General features: G+C 39.8%; 1 long non-coding RNA gene across 1 annotated transcript in view; it reads left to right on the forward strand.

Moving 5' to 3' along the window:
* LOC116627767 overlaps positions 1-21,973 on the forward strand; it is a 30,512-nt gene extending 8,539 nt beyond the window's left edge. The window contains exon 3 of the long non-coding RNA XR_004298528.1: positions 21,584-21,973. This is a non-coding gene — a long non-coding RNA (uncharacterized LOC116627767). The remainder of the gene's footprint in view (positions 1-21,583) is intronic.
* The last annotated feature ends 273 nt before the right edge of the window (positions 21,974-22,246 follow it).

The following is a 22,246-nucleotide window of genomic DNA, read 5'->3' on the forward strand; positions in this document are numbered from 1 at the left end:
ATTATATTAACCTGCTTATGAGACACTGTGCCTGTGCAAATGGCCATAACAAGGCACAATTACCTTTTGCATGGCAGTGTAATATTTATATAACATAAGTTATATGTAAGGTTTATATTATTCTTCCAACAACCTATGGGATAGGACAGGTTGTAACAGCCCATTTTATAGATATAAAAACTGAGATTCAGTGAGACTGAAAGCCTGGCTCAGGGTATTTGGAAGAATCGGTACTTGAGCCCACAGCTCTAGACTTGAGCCTGTTTTCTTTCCACTTTGTTACATTATTTTCAATGTTTATTATCTGAAATGCAGTGTAGTGGACAGTGAGTTAGTAATTCTCCCTTTAACTGTGCCTGACAGAAAATTATATACCACCCTTAACCAATAATGACTTGGAGGTTATTTATACCTTCCTTAGCATTAGTACTTTTACAGTATTTTTGAAGGTAATCATCCTATTCATGACTGATCTGTTGTTATAAAACAGGTGTGGGCTTGAGTGTCTACCAACATGCCCATAAGTAAATATGTCTTGGAGTCATAAATATGTGTTGATGCCCACATTCCTTTTTCCTAGAAAATTTATTTTAACCAGGATCTCCTGCCTCTGGAAATTCACTATCCTCTAACCCATGACCTCATATCATTTAGTGCTTTGAGACCTCTAAACGGGTTCTCTGTATTGAGGCGAGGACATAGCTTGCCCTCTATATTAAAAGCCAATCGCACTAACTCACTGTCTTTCAATTTGATGATAATTCTGGCTGAGTTCAATCCTGTGTGTATTTGCTTCCCATCATCCCTGGTTCTTTTTCTTGGAGAAAGGAGATTAGAAATCAGCAAGGGAAGAGGCAAATGGAACCATGTTATATAAACCTGTGCTTGGGAAGCAATCTAGGACCTCAGAGGTGGGTTGGTGTACAATAAAGGAAGCATCAGTCCAATATATGGACTCCAAGGAAACATGGTGATGAGATCCAGACAGCATTGATATCTAAGGGGACATCTTCTGTAGTTGATGGAACATGATTATGGGAGTCCCCTGGGCACAAATGGGGGCCCCAACGTGGTTCTCAATTTTGGCAAAAGATTCCTAGTTAGTGCCTGGATGCAGTAGGTAGGCATAATGTCAGGACCCAACAAAATAATGGGTAAGCATGATATCTGGACCCAGGAAACTGGGCCAAGACTCTGAGAGGATAACACATTCCAGGAGAGTGAGTGTTGAAGGTTCTGGGGAGGAAGAAAGGCTGCCGCTTTGGATTTTAACCATATTAAAGAGCCACCCCTGCTGGTGAAGATAGGGTCACTGGGGAGAACAATTTTGTGCAGGGAAATAATATAATCAAATTGTTATTTTGCTAACGTTTTTATTTGTTGTTAAGGAAAAGTTGAGGAGGGATGACTGCAAACCTTGAAATCAATTGGGAGGCTGTTGGTTTCTTCAAAGCATTGTCTGCCTCGTCTTCACCCTTGTCAGACTTCTTTTTCCAGAAATCCTTAACAGTCCCTCTTACCAAATCATTGAACACTCATTTTCTGTTTCTGTATCATGCTTCCCTAATGAGATTGTAAACTTTGGTGAATTTGATACACTTAATTTTGCTTGCTTATAGCATTAGGTTAATGAAAAAGAATCAGAAAAATACATGGGGGTTTTGCAGTGAAAAAGACAAAGTATGACAAAGTATGGCATGAACAGAGAAATGGAGGTACCTTGTGCTTAAGGATATCGATGTGTCAAAAGGGAACGGTTGATTGATTCCAATAGCAGGGCGTTATCATGTGGGCAACTTTTTGAATCACAAGTTAGACCATCTTTCTTACATTTAAGGTTCAAAGGTATATTATTTTATTTCTTTGTCATTCAACTTGTTTGTATTTTTGTGTGTTACTTTTAAACAGTAAAAAGGTGGGTATTTTTTTTTTTAATCTTGCCTGGCAATCCTTGAATTTTGCTAGAGTATTGAATCCATTTATACTTAGTGTAGTTACTGAAACAGTCGAATTTGAGTCTACCTTCTGTTTGTGCCATCTGCTCTGCACCCCCCTGTTTAGTTATCCTCTGTGCATGGCAGTCCTCAAATTCCCTATGGCAGTGAGGGCTTTGTTCTAATTGGTAAGAGGCCTGGAGTGCTGGCAGGCTCCTTGCAGTTCTTCTGCAGACTTGGGGGAGGGGGGCGACGTGCCTGCCTCTCAGGAGGAGTGATGTCTTGCCCTTCCTCCCTCCAGCCATGACTGCCTTCTCTCACAAGCAGGCCCCTCTCGACTCCCACTCTTCACCCTCACTTAGATAGCCATATACCTTACACCACAGAGAATGTCTTTTTTATTTCCTCTTCTCTGTCCCCAGTCTTTCTTGCAAGCACTCCGTGAAGGCCCAGGGAAAGAGTCAGTGAGGGAATGCGGAGATCTCCATGCCTCAGCATTTAAAAAGTAAATAAAATTCCATCTAGTTTTTTTTACCCATGTCTATGGCAGCTCCCTCTTCCTCTCGCTGCCCTGCCAAATGCGTGTCTGCTCTCTCATCTGAGAGGCTCAAGAGGCTCGTCACCTTGTGCTTTTCAGTTCCCCAGGCTACCCTGTGGCTTTTGTTTTCAAATACATTTAAAAACTTCTGTGGTTTTATATAGTATCTGGCTTGTTCTCATTATTAGAGTGGAAACAGAATCGTCCTCTGGCTTTCTATATCCCAAGGAAATGTAGAACTCAGATGATACATTTTCCACACTTCGCACATTTGCTGGCACCTAATTGCTGCTCAAAAAAATACTTGTTAGTTGAATGATACGAATAGTCCCATCTACTATTTATACATCTTTAAATTATTGTTTAATTTAATCTGTGCTTACATTCAGAGATTGTTTTAGAGAGAAGCAATAACATAAACTCTAAAAAAAATCATTCCAGCATGTCATGTATGTAGGTACACTGATGAAGAGGAAAAATAATTCTTCTGTTGTGCTGGATAATAGCAAATCAAGTCAAAGAAGGAGGAAACCTGCAAGGCAGGCCTTTGTGATCATGAGAGATACTCTGGGATAACCTATTCTAAATATGATTACAAAATCTATTAAAGAACAAAAATGCTACTATCCCTGTAGTTCCTTTGTGGTGGGTTATAAACCTCTCTGCCTTTTCCAGACAGATCCTTACCTCATGCACACACATAACGTGCCTTACTTCATCAGACTTTATTTCTGTGGGGAATACTTGTTATGTAAACATCATATTGATCTCTGATAACTGCACAGACATTCTGAAGTGTGGATAGGGATATATTTAGAGATCATCCAGGGATTATATAATGGAGTAATATTCCGTATAATACCATCTTGAAGAATGGTCAGGGGAAGTGACCGGATCACTGCAGAGTATCTAGGTCAATAGCCTCACCTCTGAAAAATAGGCTGGTTGCTAAGGAGGGAAAAGATGGACTTCTTTCTTTTTGTAACCAGAACAGCAAGACTTCATATCCTATAAAAGCAAAGATCGACTAAAATATCATGAAATAGACCTGGGTTATGAGAAATAAAAAAGCTAATTCTTGTTGCCCTGAGTCTATTACTTACTTATAGAGGGAGACCCTATGCAGACTTTGAGGGAATCTAAAACATAAAAGTAAATTGTTAAAAAGTACAAGGAACCAAAGAGCATTCCAAATTAAATGAAAGGGAACAATTTTCTATCCATGTTGTCTGGAACTGAATTTGTTTAAACACAATATATCGAGAGAAAAATTAATCACTAAAGTATGCAGGCATCTGTATGTGTATGTGTTTATATATGTGGGGATGTGTACACATGTGTGTTTATGTGGGGATGTGTGTGAGAGAGAGAGAGAGAGAAGAGAAATTGAGAAGTGAAGGCCAAGTGCTGAGAGAAATCTGGTTTTCATCAGTTTACAAATAGAAATTGGGACTGTGCCTAGTATGAAGATGAAATATTTTTGAGTCCACTCGGCTTTCTTCGAGTTGCAATTGTTAGGGCGTAGGATTTGCAGCACACACATACTTGCTTTGCACCCCTGCACTTCAGGGATGTTTAAACTCAGGCCTCAGGTAACCCTCTGGAGCTCACTCTCAGTCTGATCCTGGAAATGCTGAATATCTGACTGATCTCTTCATGAATCCAAGGCTGTTTTATCTCAAGTCTTGGTCTGCTGTCAGTAATTCAAAAGTCCTTAGTCCTGCCATTAAGCTAGATTTTGCCTCATAGGAGAAAAGAGGGAGAACTAATACTTTCTGAAAAACCAGCATGTAGGGTAACCTTGGTCTGAACCCTTTAAAATCATCAAATGGTTTCAAGGCTGTGATATATTTATCTGGGTTATTTTGAGTCACATATATTTCCAGTTTCTTGGCACAGAGTTATTTTTATGCTTAATTTTACTAGCAATGCTGGGAGCTAACCTTTGTATCCTCAAGTATTCTCAATGTTATCATCTAAGTGATCTTTATAAAAACCAAATCGGTCTCAAGTTGTTCCTAAAATTTCACTGGTTGAAACCGTTATAAGATCACCACTGTCTTGGGGTTCAAATTCGACCTGAGAGTCAGTGTAACCGAGAGGTCAAGAGCACAAACCCTTGAGTCAGGCTGACAAGCTTCAGTTTCAGGTTCTACTACCCACCTACTCACATCTCTGTCTTTTTGATTCCTCATCTGGACAATGAGGGTAATGATACCCAACTCATACAGTTGAGCAGAATATTAAAGAAGATAATTTACCTAAAGCCATTCAAAAATTGCCTGGCACACAGTGAGTGTTTAATGAATGCTAATTAATATCACTGTTGACACAGAATGCAAAGCCCTCTGTGGTCGGACCCTTACTTGACTTCTAAATTTACTGTGGCTCAGGACGTGGACTAAATTTCTCCATATACGATTTTGTCCAATATTTACAACAGTCATATTGGATGGGTATTACCCTTGTGTTTAGGCATAGAAAATAGGTATTTCATCATCAGCAGCAGCAGCATTATTATAATCATATTTGTCTTCATTGTGTATTATCATTCCAACTTTATAGAGAAAGGAATCCCTTTGTATGGACTTGAATAATTTAAACAGAGCACATCAATCTGAAAGGGAGAGAGAGAGACAGAGAGACAGACTTGTTAGCAGGAGCAGAGATAAAGAAACAGATGATTCAGTTTTCTACTCCTGGTGTCAGTATCTTCTTGAGACACATCAGCACTGACATGTTTCTGAATTTGCCCTTTCTCCTTATATTAAAATCCCTGTTTTGGCTAAAGCTACTTTTCCCTTGTAAATTAAAAAAGCTCTGACTGCTACTATGTAGGAGAAGACAGAGGATGAAAGTCTCAGAGATGGTGTGACAAATGTTCTTTGAACCAGGTATTAGGTTTGCTGGAGAAAGGCACATGAAACAGAGATGTCAGCTCTGTATGCTAGAAGATAATTAAAAGGATAGCCTGTTTTGAACCTTAAGAGATCCTATTCGTCCTTCCCTTAATTCAGTAAACATGTCTCACCACTTTATATTTACATGTCTAAAAGTTGCTACTGAAGGGACTCTATCCATATCACTAAATATTTTCTCAAAGCGGATGTGCAGCCCCTACTTTTAGACATGAATTTTTATTTCGGTCTCCCGGGACATTGAGCTCCGTGAAAAATTCACACGCCTAGGAGGTGGGTAGCAGGCTGCTGATGAGATAAATGCTGAGATGGACACTCCGAATTGATAAAGGCTCAGAGAGAAACACAATAATGCTGGAACGTGCCCAGCGTCCCCAAGGCACCGAGGCTGTGCTTGAGGTCGGCAGGGATGATGGACCTTGTCAGCAGAAGTGAGCTCTGTCGGTGTAGCCAAACTCACATTCATGCCTCTTGCCCCAGATCCCATCACAAACTTCCGCTCTGCCTTGTCCCATACAAAGTGTTTTCAAATGTTATGTCAGAGGAGTTAAAGCTGAAACTCCTCATGGAAAGTCCTATTGTAAACCAGATACTAGTTTTGGAACCAACTATTGGTAGCTCAGAATTAAGCTGTACTCTTCTTTTTTTAAATTTTTTTTTATTTTATTATGTTATGTTAATCACCATACATTACATCATTAGTTTTTGATGTAGTGTTCCATGATTCATTGTTTGCGTATAACACCCAATGCTCCGTTCAGTACGTGCCCTCTTTAATACCCATCACCAGGCTAACCTGTACTCTTCTGTTCCTTCTTCCCATGCCTCCCATTTTTGCTTCTGTTACTCTAGTTTCATATATATCCTAAAACTCCAAAGGAACAAAATTGGTTCAATATAATTTTTCAATTCTGAATGTGAAAAATCTTCAACTTAAACTCTGTGATACTGAAAAAGGTGGGGTTTTTTCATTATACAGAACAAAGGCCAGCCAATCAGTTAAGAAAACATTTAATGTAAGCTTCTTGTTTAATGCAAACCACACCCACCCACATGGTTTGCATTTAAAAGTGCATAGATTAAGAAGTGTGATGCAATACGTTCACTCCTGGTTATATTTATTTCAAATATAACACTGTGTATCGATGTTTTCAGACATCCCAGATCTCAGGAAATATAAAATTTCAGAGTTAGTTTTGTAAAACAAAACTCTACTTGATAATGAGATTTAGAGGATCCACTGATGTATTTTAAATAAAAATTTCATAAATAGAAAAAAATGGGGTTAAAAATGCTAGCACCCAATTATTTAAATATAGGACTGGGGCGCCTGGGTGGCTCAGTCGTTAAGCGTCTGCCTTCGGCTCAGGTCATGATCCCAGGGTCCTGGGATCGAGCCCCGCATCGGGCTCCCTGCTCGGCGGGAAGCCTGCTTCTCCCTCTCCCACTCCCCCTGCTTGTGTTCCCTCTCTCGCTGTCTCTGTCTGTCAAATAAATAAATAAAATCTTTAAAAAAAAAAAAAAAAAAAAAAAAATTATTTAAATATAGGACTAAAGGTAAACATCTGTGGGAGGTATTGTATATTTTAAATAAAATGATACTGATATATGATGATATATCAAAAGAATGGGGTAGAAGGAAAGAAGAAGGAATAATACGTAATTGAACTAATTTCTCACCTATCGCAGATGGTAGTTAACAGAAATTCTAAAGATGAAAAAACACTTAAAAAATATGACTCTAACATCACAACTTTAAAGGCACATGTAATAAATAGAAATATATTTTAGGAGATAGCTCTTGTGATATACAAAGAATTTAAAAATACAGTACTTCTCTTGGAGTACTTAATTTTTTTAAAATAAACTCTGCTTTAGAATAGTTTGAGATTTACAGAAAAATAGTGACGATGGTACAGAGAGTTCCCATCTACCTCCACAGCCAGCTTCCCTATTATTAACATCTTACATAAGTATGGTCGATTTGCCAACATTGATACATTCCTATTAACTTACGTTCATAGTTTAATTCCTTAATTAGAGTACCTTAATTTTTATTTAATGTCTTTTTCAATTCTAAGGATGCCATCTAGCATATCACATTACATTTAGTGATCATGTCTCCTTAGGCTCCCCTTGGCCATGACTTTCCTTGGTTTTGATGACCTTGACAGTTTTGATGAATACAGGTCAGGTATTCATAGAACGCCCCCCAACTGGGATTTATTTGATGTATTTTTATGGTTAGGCTGGGGTTACAAATTTGGGGGAAGAAGATCCCAGAGGTAAAGTGCCATTTCCATCACATTATATCAAGGGCCCATACTGTCAACATGATTTATCCCTGTCAGCCTTACTCACCTGGCCGAGGTGATGGCTGTCTGGTTTTTCCACTGTCAAGTTATTCTTTTTCCCATTTTTCATACTTTACTCTTCGAGGGAAATTACCATACACAGCCCACACTTAAGGAGTCAGGAATTATGCTTCACTTTTTTGAGGGTAAAGTATCAACATAAATTATTTGGAATTCTTCTGCAGAGGAAATTTGTCTATTCTAATCTATTCTATTGATTGATTGATAATTTATATATGCATTGAATTTCCATATGCATTGAATTTTTAATGTGAAGATATCAAGAATAAAGTCACTTATTTAAAAAAGGAAGGAAGGAAAGAGGAAAGGAAGTTTACAAAGAGAGAATTCTGCAACTGAAGTTGCAGTCCTTCACACAGGTGACCTGGTCAGATCAATCTCTTCTAGCTCTATTTCATCACCTGTCCTGAGAGAGTTTAGAAATCTTTTAATTTACTGATCTGTGGTTGACAGGAAAGTGTCAACATTCATAATAACTGTTTTTTTCCAATACTGCCTCCTAGTGTAGTATTTTTGAAGGCATATTTAGTAACAATTAGGGTTCCAAATATAAAAGTTGAAATTTAACCCCCAGTATAGTACAAGTAACTAAACATAGGTGAGTGGCAAATAAAAAATTATCTCCTTTCTCTCTTTGTCTCTCTCTCTCTCTCTCTCACACACACACACATCTAATTTTGCTTATCTGGAGGTAATGACATATTTTACAACTAAGGCTAGTCCTTTTTGGCTTCAATTTTTGAGAAGCATTTTGATTTCAGAAACATTAAAATATGGAGAGGGAGTGCATCGTAGAATTAAGACACTGTGCTATTTATCATTTTTTAGCAAAACACAGGGCTAAATCATGAACCAAGGACAGCTGTATGGATTGGAGTCTTCCACTTATGCCACAAAAACATCATTTTTATCTAGGTTTCTAAGAGCCAATACTTTCTATTAATTAGCCATTCATTCTCTGTATCTATAATTCATTGATAATTGGAATTTTTCATAGTGAATTAAAAGCAACCTTACAACATATATCATCAAAAAGTAAAACCCTTACAAGATAGATCATGAGAGAATAATTTGCAAATTTGTTAACATATGCTTTTGTGTTTTAATTACTTGAAAATTGGCAATTCATATGAACCACATTTGGAAAAATCCCCCCTAAGTGTAATCAGAGTAGTGAAAGCAGGAAAGTCTTGAAATCAAGCAGGTTAAAGCCCTCCCTAAATATACGTTTCCATTTCTTAAGATAAAGCAACTGAGACTTAAAGAATAATTTCCTAAATTCATGGCAAAATGAAGAGTGAAATCCGCACTGCCTGTCTCTGTGCCCAAGGCCCTTCCCACTTCATTATCCAACCACATGCATTTTCTTCCTTGACCTATAACAGGTACCTAAAGATCTGCAGTAAATAACTCATGATTGAGAGCAAACATTATATAGTTGGTCAAGGTAAGCTCAGCATCCATAGGATAATATAGGAGGGATCCAATTTGCCAGTAGGTTCCATGATCCCTGTCCCAATCCTCCTTGGCTTATCTTTGAACCTACTCCCCCCTTAAAGCTTATTGATCAAACCTACTCCAATGTATACAGGTGGGTTGAGAAATAGAATAAATGACCTGTTTCATTAAAACAACAATAACATCGTAAATATTATCAAGAAAAAAATATTATTTTAGCCTAAAAGCTTCCTTCTGGAAGCCCAGTGTCTATTATGGAATGTTCTGCATTCTAAAAGCTATGTTTGTTTTCGGTCCGTTTTAAGTGGAATATTTTTCACCCTTCTGAGTCGGGCAGACTAAGGCTTTAATTAAGCAAATGTCACATGGGAACTCTGGCCCCAAAAGCCTTTATTGGCCCTAATTAGCAGATGCAGCTGTAGACTCTATCAGTATTAGATGGTCTGTTTATTGTGTCCATTTATATCACACTCATCAGGGAGCATGTAGAAGACACCCCAGAATTATCAGCTTTAATTAAAACTATCTCAAATGGTGGAGAAAATATCCCACACAAAAGTGGGTCAGGTAAAAGAGGAAGATAAAAAAAAAAAAGCATTAGCCACAGCATACTGAGAATATTACCAAGGCTTCTTTGGGAAAACTGGAGGAGGGTATTTGATGATCTGATTGTCAGCAACTGCCTAGAGGAGTATAAGCAATTCAGGGCTGGGCTGAACTATACAGGTAGGGGAGCCCCTGAGTCAGAATGTTTTCCTCTCCTGCCCAGGGCTCTGGAGTGACTCAGGGTTTTTCATTCTAACTAGACTGGAAAGGAGAAGTGACACATTCGTTTCATCATATTCGTTGAATTCATCATTCAAGGATTTATATAAAGCTAGATTTGGAACCTCCTAGAAAGTTATCTGCATATCTTAAATACAACAAAATTACTATTATTTATTTCAATTTCTGCTGTGCTTTTTAAAAAAATTTTATTATATTATGTTAGTCACCATACATTACATCATTAGTTTTTGATGTAGTGTCCCATGATTCATTGTTTGCGTATAACACCCAGTGCTCCATGCAATATGTGCCCTCTTTAATACCTATCACCAGGCTAACCTATCGCCCCCCACCCCAGAACCCTCAGTTTGTTTCTCAGAGTCCATTCTGCTGTGCTTTTATATATCATTCTTTTTTTAAAAAAGATTTTATTTATTTGACAGAGACATAGCAAGAGAGGGAACACAAGCAGGGGGAGTGGGAGAGGGAGAGGCCGTCTCCCCTGCCAAGCAGGGAGCCCGATGCGGGGCTGGATCCCAGGACCCTGGGATCATGACCTGAGCTGAAGGCAGATGCTTAACAACTGAGCCACCCAGGCGCCCCTTTATATATCATTCTTATCCTCACAACTCAGCACTGGGTCTTGGCATTTTTCCAGATAAAGTATCTTAGGCTCAAAAAAAAAATTAAGTCCTTTCTAAATTTCATAGGTTTAGTACATGATAGAACCAGGATCTAAACTTCTATGTGATTCCAAAGCCCAGACACCTTTCTCTGTACTATAGGGCTTCTCTATAGTAGTCAAAAGAATTTAGGATTTTGGCCAACAACATGTTAACATAAAGGAGCTGTAATTTTTGAACACCAACAAACTTGAGTTTAAGCCCTTTCCCATTTTCTTAATTTCTCTGAGCCTCTGTTTCTTTACTCACCAAATCAGGATAATAAATACTTCCTGAAAACTGGATTATATGAGATAAACTTTGTGAAAAGATTTTGGCCCATGGAAAATTCTTGACAACCATGATTGCTCGTTCAGTTCTCACTGGTCATTCCATCATGACCCTATTTTGAAAGACCCTTTGAGATGATAGGTTCTACCTATCTCTTTGGAGTGTCATTGGCTTGCTAACATAGAGCCCCTTTGAAGGATGAGATAGACTTAGTGCTCTAACAGAAATATAAGCTTTGTTTGTTCTTTTTCCCAAGGAAACAATTGCTGGAATTGTGATTTCTTCGGTATAAAAATTGTGAAATTTGAAAGAAGCGGTGATCAGCCAGTAATGAGAAAGCTGTCGCTGTTTAGAATAGGCTTTGCAGGGGCGCCTGGGTGGCTCAGCCGTTCAGCGTCTGCCTTCTGCTCAGGGTCCTGGGATCGAGCCCCACATTGGGCTCCCCACTTGGTGGGAAGCCTGCTTCTCCCTCTCACACTCTCCCTGCTTGTGTTCCTTCTCTCGCTGTGTCTGTCAAATAAATAAATAAAATCTTTAAAAAAAATAGAATAGCCTTTGCAGACTTCTCCAGTGAAGTCCCCTTAAAGGCACAGCAGAACCCACTTGTGTCTCCATGTGGTTTGACTGTTCTACAGTGAGCATGAGATTTATTTAAAGGATATACTTGTATTTTTAAAATGATGCAGTTTTTTTCTCCTTAATACTATGCTTTTTTAATTGAAAACCATTAAATGGTTATGCCCCTAAGAAGTAGGTAAATGTCCCTGAGAAATCCTGCAGAAACTCCGTGCTCCGGTCTAAGAATTACTGGCTTAGAAAGTATTTCATCCAATGTAGAAATAAGCCAAATAATGATTTGTGCCTTCCAGGAATTATTTCTGAGGAGATTGCCATGAAAATAAGTTCCATTTTGTCATTAGACCTAACACAGGGCAATTATTCCTACATGAGGACAAAAGAGAGGCAAGAGAAAAATAATTTAGGTTCTATGCCAGCTCTGCATTTTTTACAAATGTCCCTGCTTATATATTAGAATATTAAACTTAAATACCTCACTGTTCAAATGGAAGCACAATTCATTGAGAAATAATGAGAAGTCACAGTCTGGGTGCTTCCAGTGTTATAACCTATGCCATTTGCTGGTTTTATCATTTTTTTTAAGAAATGTCTACGCCCAATGCGGACCTCAAACCCAGAGCCCCCAGATCAAGAGTCACACATCCCTTTGCAGATGCTGTTCCTGCAAACAAATGTTTACCCCAGACTCTCTTTACTGGGGAACCCAGCCTATGAAAAGGAGAGAGTTGACTTCCTTCAATCCTCCCCTACATGGTGATTTCCCAAGTTTCATTAGACACCATCTCTGAATTTAAATGTGAAAATAAAATAACAGCTATGTGAATCTGAACCATCATTGGTATGTGGATAGGTAACCGTAGTCAGCACAGTGATTATTTCTCGTTCAACTAGTTTTAGTGACAGCATCTATTATGCCTCAGGCACTTGACTGTTTGAAATTACAGATGTAGCCTTATTACAGCCATATGGTGTAAGCATTATTATACCTGCTCAAGAAAGGAAGAAACTGAGATTTATTCCCTTGGTTAAAATCGTCGTGTTAGCCTAGTGTGAAGTCAGAATTTGAACCCAGGCTGTCTTTCCCTGAGTCTAGTGGTCTCCAGCTAGCCTGTGAACCTTTGTGCTGCTCACACGTATTTGTAGCTCTCTGCCTCTGAGCACAGGGCAGAATCACACTTCCCTGCTCTCCTAATGTTAAGCATGGCCATGCCCCTTGTCTTGGTTGAGGAAATGGGAGAGGAGAGCTGATGGCTTCTTGCTTTGTTGTTTTCTACTGCCACAAAGAGCAGTGACATTCCAGGTGGCCATGGCTATGCCAGTTTGTGTCCCTGAGTAAAGACAAGGTGAAATAGGACTCCCAACACAACTCAAGAAGGGCATGGAACATGAGTGAAAAGGAATCTGAGTTAAGTCGCTACTCTCCAGGCATTATTTATTACCACAGCATAAGCTAACATTATCAATACATGAATTATGACTAAAGAACAGATTATTTTTCATACAAAGGACAAAAGGTTATTGAGTAAAATGCATAGCATAGGTAATTACCCACTGCCATGCACATTTGTTGGTGCTTCCTCAGAGTCCATTCACCTCTTCAGAGAGGGGGCCCTGATTTTCCATTGCAGTATTTACCCTCTCAGCCATTCAAGGGATGCTGAGCGAAGGTCCAACTCCAGAGATAAGTCCAGATTGGTTGAAGCCAATCCTACCTTCCTGGCTACAGTGATGGTTCAGAATTGGGCACAAGCCTAACTTGGGCACTAAGAGCAAAACCCAGGACTTAAGCAAGAGGTATTAGAAGAGACCCTTTCTCTCCCTCTGAATTGGGAACAAGTTTGCTGAATCCTGTGGCTATCTGAGGGCATCCCTTGGGGGCAAGGGGTTCCCCTTTCATGGAATGAAGATGAAGGAGACTCTGGAGAAGGGATCAAGAAACCATATTTTTGTGACCCTGAGTAGCTGGGTAGATTGTTACCTAAAATGAGCACTACTTCTGGACTTTTAAGTTTTGCAAGTTCTCAGATTCCTTAGGTCTCCTTGAGTCTGATTTTCTGTTCTGACCTATAAACTCACAATCCCACTGCCCAGAGAGAACCACTGTTGACATTATAGGTTCATTCTTCTTGTACATTTTATTGTATTTTATTTTTTTAAAGATTTTATTTATTTGAGAGAGAGAGAGAGCGCATGTGAGAGAATGAGTGGGAGGAGGGGCAGAGGGAGACAGAGAAGCAGGCTCCCCACTGAGCAGGGAGCCTGATGCAGGGTTCAATCCTAGGACCCTGGGATCATGACCTGAGCTGAAGGCAGATGCTCAACCGACTGAGCCACCCAGGCGCTCCTCTTCTTGTACCTTTTAATGCACCCATATAGATAGAATTAATTTTCTTTATTTTTTTACTTTTATAAAATTGAGAATATATATATATATATACACATATGCTCTTATGAAATATTTCAGTTGATCATATTGTTATCTTTTTTTTTTTTCCTGTCAACCAAATCTATCATTATCATTTTAAATGACTTCATAATAGTCCATTCTGGAATATACCATAATTTAACAAATTTCCTACTAAGGAACATTTACATTTTCTTCATTTTTCCTATTATAAATGTGCCATTCTTATACACTATTTTTATTATTTCTCTAGGTCCTAGAATCACAGAGTGATTCAGGTGCTAGATCACAGAGTATGTACATTCTTAAGACTTTGATGTATTTTACCAGATTGTCCTCCAAAAAGAACATATCATTTATATTCCCATCAGCATGGAGATTGGTATGTTTGATGGGTAGAAGTAGGTGACTCAAGGTAAAATGCTGGCTAAAAAGAAAATATTTGTTGATGGAGTATTTATTGTCTATTATTTGTATGCCACGTTAATAGGTGCTGGAGATATACTGGTGACCAAGGACTCCTCAACTTGGTTTTCTGTGTTCTTCCTTCTCCAGTTATGGCAGATTTGAAAAAAGGTCTAGCTTTGTGAATGAATGAACTAACATCACACATCATGATGTTACATAAACGAGTTACATAAATGACATTAGAGGGAGCAGCCTGGAGACCGTGGAGGTGCATTTTGGCAACCATCACATATGGGACATCACTATGGAATAATGTTCACCCACACTTTTCCTTCCTTTGCTCTCCCCTGTACCGTGGCCAGAAGCCTGGAAATTTTATTTCCCAACTCCCTTGCTAGTAGGGTTGAGCAGATTATTTCCATTTTTGTAATTTAAGATGTATTAATAGAGAATTGCCATATTTGCTAGAATTGAAATGTCCTTGATACTAAAATTTATTTTATAATGTAATATCATTGAAGGGCTTTAGGTTTTGCAATCATGTAGATATAATTTAATTTGAATCTCTGATCTACCACATACTTATTTAATGACCTTGAGCTTTAACTTCTGTCTCAGCTCCCATTTATTCATCTATAAAATGAGGCCAATAATATTTGTGTTATAGCATTGATGTGACGGTTTGATAAAATAAAGTCTCTAAAGCTTTTAGTAAATTGCCTGACACATAAATGATATCAAATAAGTGTTTTACAGAAAGTGGTCCTCTTACCCCTGCATCTGAAAACCATTGTTAAAAATACAGATTCCTCAGGCCCATACAAGACCTATTGAATTAGAATCTTAGGAACTGATCTGAATTTTTAACAAATCCCTTTAGCATTTTTCACTGAGCTTTCAAAATTATTATACTAAGCAAATATTAAATATTTCCATCACACATACACAAGTGTGTGTGTGTGTGTGTGTGTGTGTGTGTGTGTGTGTGAGATTCAGATAGCCAAAAAGCCTGCAGTGAGGTTCTTGAAATGATCTTAGAACCCAAAGTATCACCCACTGCATTGTAGATGCATCAAAGTGAGCTTAACAGAGGACTTTAGGGAATGCAATACCCACTTCAAAGCAATAGCATCTAAAAGAAAAACCTTTATCAATTCTTTGTGTCTCTAAATATCCCATGACTAAAGAGATCTTTGCTGATGAGAATGGTGCAGGGCAGTCTGGGACTTGAAGACTGGCTGGAATCAGATGCCTATTAATAGCCAGTGAAGGTCAAGGCAGGGACACTTCCATCAGAAACTCATGTGAGTAAACAATTATAACTCCTGAAATTTTCTGGTGGAATTCTAGGCCAAATTGTATTTTTGTCGCTTTTAGCAACAGAAATGGCTTTGATGCCTGCTGGTTCTCCTTGGTTCTGGTGAGTGACTTTGGAGCTGTGTGTCACACTCCAACCCCCTTATCGCCATGTCACTCTTCTCTACTTCTCCTCTCCTCCTGCGTTTGTGTTTACGTATGCCTAAGAATTTACAGACCAAAAAAGAGAAGTTGAAAATAATCAAGGCTGACTCTAGTTCCAGTTAAGTGATTAGGCTTTCTTGTTCAAGAACAGGCAGTAAATGGGGCACCTGTGTGGCTCAGTCCATTAAGCATCTGCCTTCAGCTCTGGTCATGATCTCAGGGTCCTGGGATAGAGTCCCACATCGGGCTCTCTGCTCAGTGGGGAGTCTGATTCTCTCTCTCCTCCCCACCTATGCTGTCACTCTCTCTGTCTTTCTCAAGTAAATAATTAAAATCTTTAAAAAAAAAAAAAAAGAACAGGCAATAAAAAAGTACTTTTGACTTTTAGTTTTGCGGGGGGATCCATACTCAATAGGACTCTGCAGAAGAGGGCAGCAAGGATGCGGGTCAGGGCTGGCGGTTGTGGCCTAAGACCAAGGTGTGAAGAAAAATGGGAGCTGAATTTAGCTAGGAGGGTCTGCAGTCTGCCGGAAGAGCTGCCTTCCAGGCAGAGAGGGGGGTGAAGAGACTTTACTACAGCTTAGAGCAGGAGTAATAAGGGGAGCACAGCTCCTTCAAGCCACCGCACAGCCACAGGGAGCAAGGGCAGTAGGGACACCCATATACCGGTCTTGTTTCTCCCCTGCTCAGATTTTTGATGCCTGCTGGGCACCATTTCAGGTCCATCTAAGCCTCACCTCCCTCCTGCCCTGCTACTGTTCTTGTCTCATAGAAAGGAAGAGAGAAAGCAACCCATACCAACAGTCTTTCAGGTAATTGACATTGGATTTCCCCAAAAGTTGGGTGGATGGGGGAGTCTTCAGTGAATCCTAAATAAAACTGAGGAATCTTTACAAATGGGACATTACTTGCGCTTTGAGTGTTGACATGGAGACATTTGAACTTAGGTTCTGATCTCATCACACTTGCCTGAGTTAAACTGGGGTCACCTGGCCCACCCCCATGCTTTGATGTCTGCCAGACATTAAAACAGGATGTAAATATGAGGCAAAGCTGTCACATTCTGCTTCAGCATTGACTTGGGGGACTAAGTTCCTATAGTCATCACTTAGAATATGAAGTGGGACTCTCAGATTTGCCTTCCCTCCTTCTGTGCCCTTTACGGAGCCAAATCCAAAAACACAGAAGAATATTCCACTGTTTTTTCCACTGTCAGTGAACTGGATTTTCATGTAGAACTATGTCAAGTCATCATAAGCACTTGAGAGTATCAGTTGCACTTTATTCTTTCATGAGCTACCTCCTATGGCAGGTCCTGTTGGGTACCCCATTCATTGCCCCCACCCCTCCGTGGTGCTCACTCCCTTTCTAGTACAGGCCTACACAGTTCTGAAAACCCCTGTGATTCTCACTTGGGAGGGCCTCCCCTAGGCCCCAGATACCAGCAGGCCAGAAGTGCCAGGAGTTAATGCACCAGGAAATAGCCCTCAGCCAAAAAGAGATGGAAACTAGCAGACAAATGTACATCTTCCTTGCTTGTCATGGCTAGGAGGTAGTAACTCTGTGCCATGTTCAAATCAATATCGTCTCCCTAAGTTCCTATTGAGATCGAGCCCTAGTTGCCCCCAACATTAACTTGCTTGATATTGTAAACTTTACTGGCTTTCTTCCATTTCCTACCTCCTACTCCCACTTTGCTGTTGGTGCTTCCCAGGATCACCTCCCCAGTATACTATTTGCACACAAATATTTGTCTTGGACAGTGCTTCAGGTATCATTTAACCAGAGACTCCTCCTTGGTATAGAAAAGAGATGTAATGAATACTTCACAGGTGACTAGGATGGAAACTAAAAAAAACTGAACCTAGCCATGAAGTTCCATCAGGCTGTCCCATGAAAGGAGTCTGCCAGCCATCCTCTCTCACGAGGGGACATTTATTGCCTTGCAGAATTTTCCCCGATCAGAGGCCTTGCTGATGTTGCCAGCACAGAGAGTAGATTCATCTGTTGGCAAGATCATATCAAGCAAGCTTACAGAGCTGAGATACAAAACTCAAATGCCAATTTATGAATTTACCATAAGAAATAATGGCCACAGGAAGTGGAATACTCAACCTCCACATAGCCCACTATGTACTGTGGCTAGAGGCTGACCTACATGGGATTCCAAAGAAGCAGCAGAGGTTGCATGAAAAGCATGGAATCGGGCGCCTGGGTGGCTCAGATGGTTAAGCATCTGCCGTTGGCTCAGGTCATGATCTCAGGGTCCTGGGATCGAGTCCTGTATCGGGCTCCCCGCTCAGAGGGAGCCTGCTTCTCCCTCTCCCTCTGCCTCTCTCTCTCTCTCTCTCATGAATAAATAAATAAAATCTTAAAAAAAAAAAAAAGAAAAGCATAGAATCAGGACAGAAGAAACCAGAGGCACCCAAGGTCTAAAGGCGTTAGACTCAGACACCCCAACACCCACACCGGTGAGTAAGGGCAATAGTGCCTATGAAAATAGGAATCTAAACCTCCTTGGCAGAAAATCCCTCCAACCATTCCATACTGGCCATCCCCTCATGAATAGGACTTAACAGACTTTTGGCCAAATGTGAAAAATCCTCCAGAAAATGCTTACATGTGGAATGCCTCTGAGATTCTCAACCTCTCCTTCTGATCTTCACATTCTTTCTTTAAATGTTAATAAATTCAATCAGATACAAACCAGTTCTGGTGGGCTGTAAATTATTCAGACTTGTTCAGTGATTTTGCATATGTCAGCCTTAATTTTAATTTCCAAGGGGCAAACTCATTTCCCTAGTATTTAGTTTGAGGAGGGCTGATAAAACTTCAGGGCCCACTTACTAATACTGCCTGCCACCTCCAGGCTGCATTTCCTTTGGCCTCCACAACCCATCTTTGAGGTTGATGTTACTGTCTTTACTCACAAGCAGAAGTTCAGGCTGGCCAATTGACTTATCTAGGGATGGAGCTGGAATCAAGCCCGCTCTTCTAAGGTTGTAACTCCTGCCCTTTCTGCTTTGTCATGCTCCCCACAGGTTATGATGGAGAAGCTCCTATTTAAGAGGTGGGTTGAAGAAAAGCTTTCACTTCTAGAACAAAGTTTGACAACTCCTAAGGGTCCGTCTAGCTCTAACAATGTATGATTCTGGAATGCTCCTGATTTTCCTGAAATTCAGAATTGAGACCTTTTTCTAAATATTTCTGACAAAACTTAATTGTGTTTGGTTGTTCAGGGACAAAAACCCATGTCTGAGTTATCGTTCTAATTGCCTCAGTTTTTCAGTTCACCGACCTTAGGATCATGTTACTCATTCACGCTGCTCACCATGTCTCCTTGCGTCTGATAATTGATGTTTCACGGGGAATGAGAGTAACTTTCTAAAGATTGTAAAAGATCTAATTACCTGTATTGACCCTGCCCAGAAGCAGCCACAAACAATGCTGTAATTAACTAAGTCTGGCTATCAATGGGAAGCGTGTGGGTGATTTTTATTAGCCAAGAAGAAAGACAAGCTCAGTAAACTGATGGTAACTTATATAACATTCTGAAATTTGTTGCATGCTTCTCTATCTTGCATTTTATCTTTCTTCCTTGCTTCTGCCCTTTTGCTCCTCCACCCGTCCTAATTTAAAAATGTTTGTCAGTTACAAAATTAAATAGATGATCATCAAAGAAAGTTTGCAAAAATACAGGCAAATGGAAAGATAAAAAAAATAATAATCCATTGTTTTACTCTTTAGAAATGACCACCGTTAATATTGTAAATGCGTCTTTTTTTTTTTTTTTTTTTTTTGGTGTGTGTGTATGTGTGTATGTAACAAAAACTATTTTTTGTTTGTTTGTTTTAAAAAATATCAGTGTAGATGCCCTTTGGAGATTCCATCTATTTCGATATCTCTCCTTCCCAGAAGGGGTGAGTTTAGACAGGCCAGGAGGAGACAGCCAGCGGAAGGAAGACAAGTATGCAAGCAAAGGCTGTGAGGAGTGGGAACACAGAGTAGCAGGGAAAAGTCAAACAGTGCAGCAGGGCTGGAGTTTGAGATGCTGAAAAAAGACTGGTCAGGAGGTAAGCCCTGTGTGCCACACTAAGGGATGTTGACTGTAACAGGAAGATCACGGGGAGGGGTTCAAATTGGGGCTAGTAACATAACCAGAGCTCTAGAACAGTTCCTGGCTCCTAGCAGGAGCTCGGGATCTATTTACTGAGTGAAGAAATGGAAGATTCAGTGGCAGCTATGTTGAAGTTGGGAGGCACTAAAGTGAGGGAGAGGCAGGGAAGCCCGTTGGGAAACTCTGCCTTCCTAAATTACTCAAGGTCTGAACTAAGGTTCTGGAAATCATGGTAACAAAGACAGAATAGATTTTAGGGAGGTGAGATAAAGTTCCTCTCTCTCTCTCCCAATGTTCTGCCCTTTCTAGATGGGTAGGATCCCCTCGCGTGGTACCCCATGTTCCTCTGCATAAACCTCTGTTACCTGGCTTCTGAGATTGAATAGAAAGTTTTAGTTCAGTTGACTCTTAGGTGATTAAATTAACATGCAAAGAGTGTTGGTGGCTTTAAATGCACAACTATGTATGATAAATTTCTGTCCTCCAGGCATCTACTCTATTAAATTACTATAGATCTGCGTTATCTGCCAGGTCCTTGCCTGAACTAGAAACAACCTATAACTATATAGTAAAATTTGGACATTCTAAAGCAAGCAAAAGCTTAACTCTTGGTGTAATACAGATTTTTAAAACTGATTTTAAACATTTTAAGCCATAAGGTTTTGTCACTCCCTGTGGTTATTTTAAATCCAGTTAATGAGGGAATTGTGAGCAGGGCCTCAAGGCACAGACATTTGCTGGAAGAAGCTTGTAATGCAGAATTCTCTAAACCTTTTAGGTGGTGCACACTCTTGTTTTTTGGTTGTTCTTTATTATTATTTTTTTAAGATTTTATTTATTTATTTGACAGAGAGAGCCAGAGAGCACAAGTTGGGGGAATGGCAGAGAGAGCGGGAGAAGCAGACTCCCCACTGAGCAGGGAGCCCAACGTGGAGCTTGATCCCAGGAAGCTGGGATCATGACCTGAGCCGAAGGCAGATGCTTAACCGACTGAGCCCAGGCACCCCGATGATTCTTTATTATTATGTGTTTTAGACGAAATATATATATTCATGTGTATTAGAATAAATTTAACCAGCATATCAAACTTGTGATTGCATGGATGATATGGCTAAGTAAAAACCAACTTAGTCAACTAAGAAAATAATAATGCAGATACTACTCAGATACATATAAAGATTATGGATGTGCTGAATGAATGACAGGAAATAAGCAGTTCTCAAATGCAAGCGGTAGGACTGATACTTCCTATATTTCTTAGTAAATTCCAGTCAATTTTCTGTAGAATCAAAGTTAATTTGTTTTATATTATAGTAATAATTGTTATATTATTATTATTATTATTATTATTATTATTATCTACCTTAGGCAATTAGGAAGTTTTTACCCGTTAAATTTGGGTGTGTATCTCTTCCCTCGTCCATGCTTCACTCTACTGAGTATGTACCACATCTGTAAAAGGCGTTTATATGCTGTATCATTGGTTTATTGTCTTTCATGTTCACAATGAACGTGCAAGAAAGGCATTGGTATTACCATTTTGGAGATGAGGAAATTGAGGGGCAAAAATGTTGGGCAAACCTCCCAAGATCATATAGCTAGTAAATAATGAAGCTAAGAGTTCTACAAAATCTTCTAAATCAAATGTCTGTGTTCTTTCCACAACACAGCCTGCCTCCTCACCAACCCATCCTGTGGAATGCTCAGGATTTGGAGATAGACATGCTATAGCTGAAGTGGAAACCATAGAATACAATTTACCCGAGGGAAAAAACCCAGGACTGGATCCGTAAGAAGAGAAGCAACATTTAATAACAGTCTTTGAAATCTGCATCATACCTCACTGGTTACAAGCACTGTCAAATAGACTGCCTTCTGAATACAACCACATGCCATGGAAGAAACACAGACCAGGCTTACTATTCTCAGTGTAGACGAAGAAGCAAAATTTTCTCAGGGAAATTACAGAGGCTTGCTCAAGGTTACAGGCTAATTTAAGGCAGATTTCTGTTTAAGCACGTAAGGCAGGATCCTTCTGAGAAACACAATCCGCTGTTCCCAGTCTGTGACACTGTGTGGCGTTCCTGCGCTCTAGGCAACATGCAGCTGGCTTGTAGTTCTGCAGAAGGCCTGCTGCAGGCCTGGTGGGAGCAACTGTCCCAGACGGACTCCCCCCACCAAGGAGAACAGGATAGACGGCCAGCACAGGAGCCACACTGGGCCCCACACGTAGTTTTTGGTCGGTCGCATCAAATATCTCGACTCTTGTTGGTGTAGAGCCTTACATTCTTCATCCATCCATCTATCTATCATCATCACCATCATCATCACTA

The sequence above is a fragment of the Phoca vitulina genome, unplaced genomic scaffold (genome assembly GCF_004348235.1).
Source record: "Phoca vitulina isolate PV1807 unplaced genomic scaffold, GSC_HSeal_1.0 scaffold101, whole genome shotgun sequence".
NCBI lineage: Eukaryota > Metazoa > Chordata > Mammalia > Carnivora > Phocidae > Phoca > Phoca vitulina.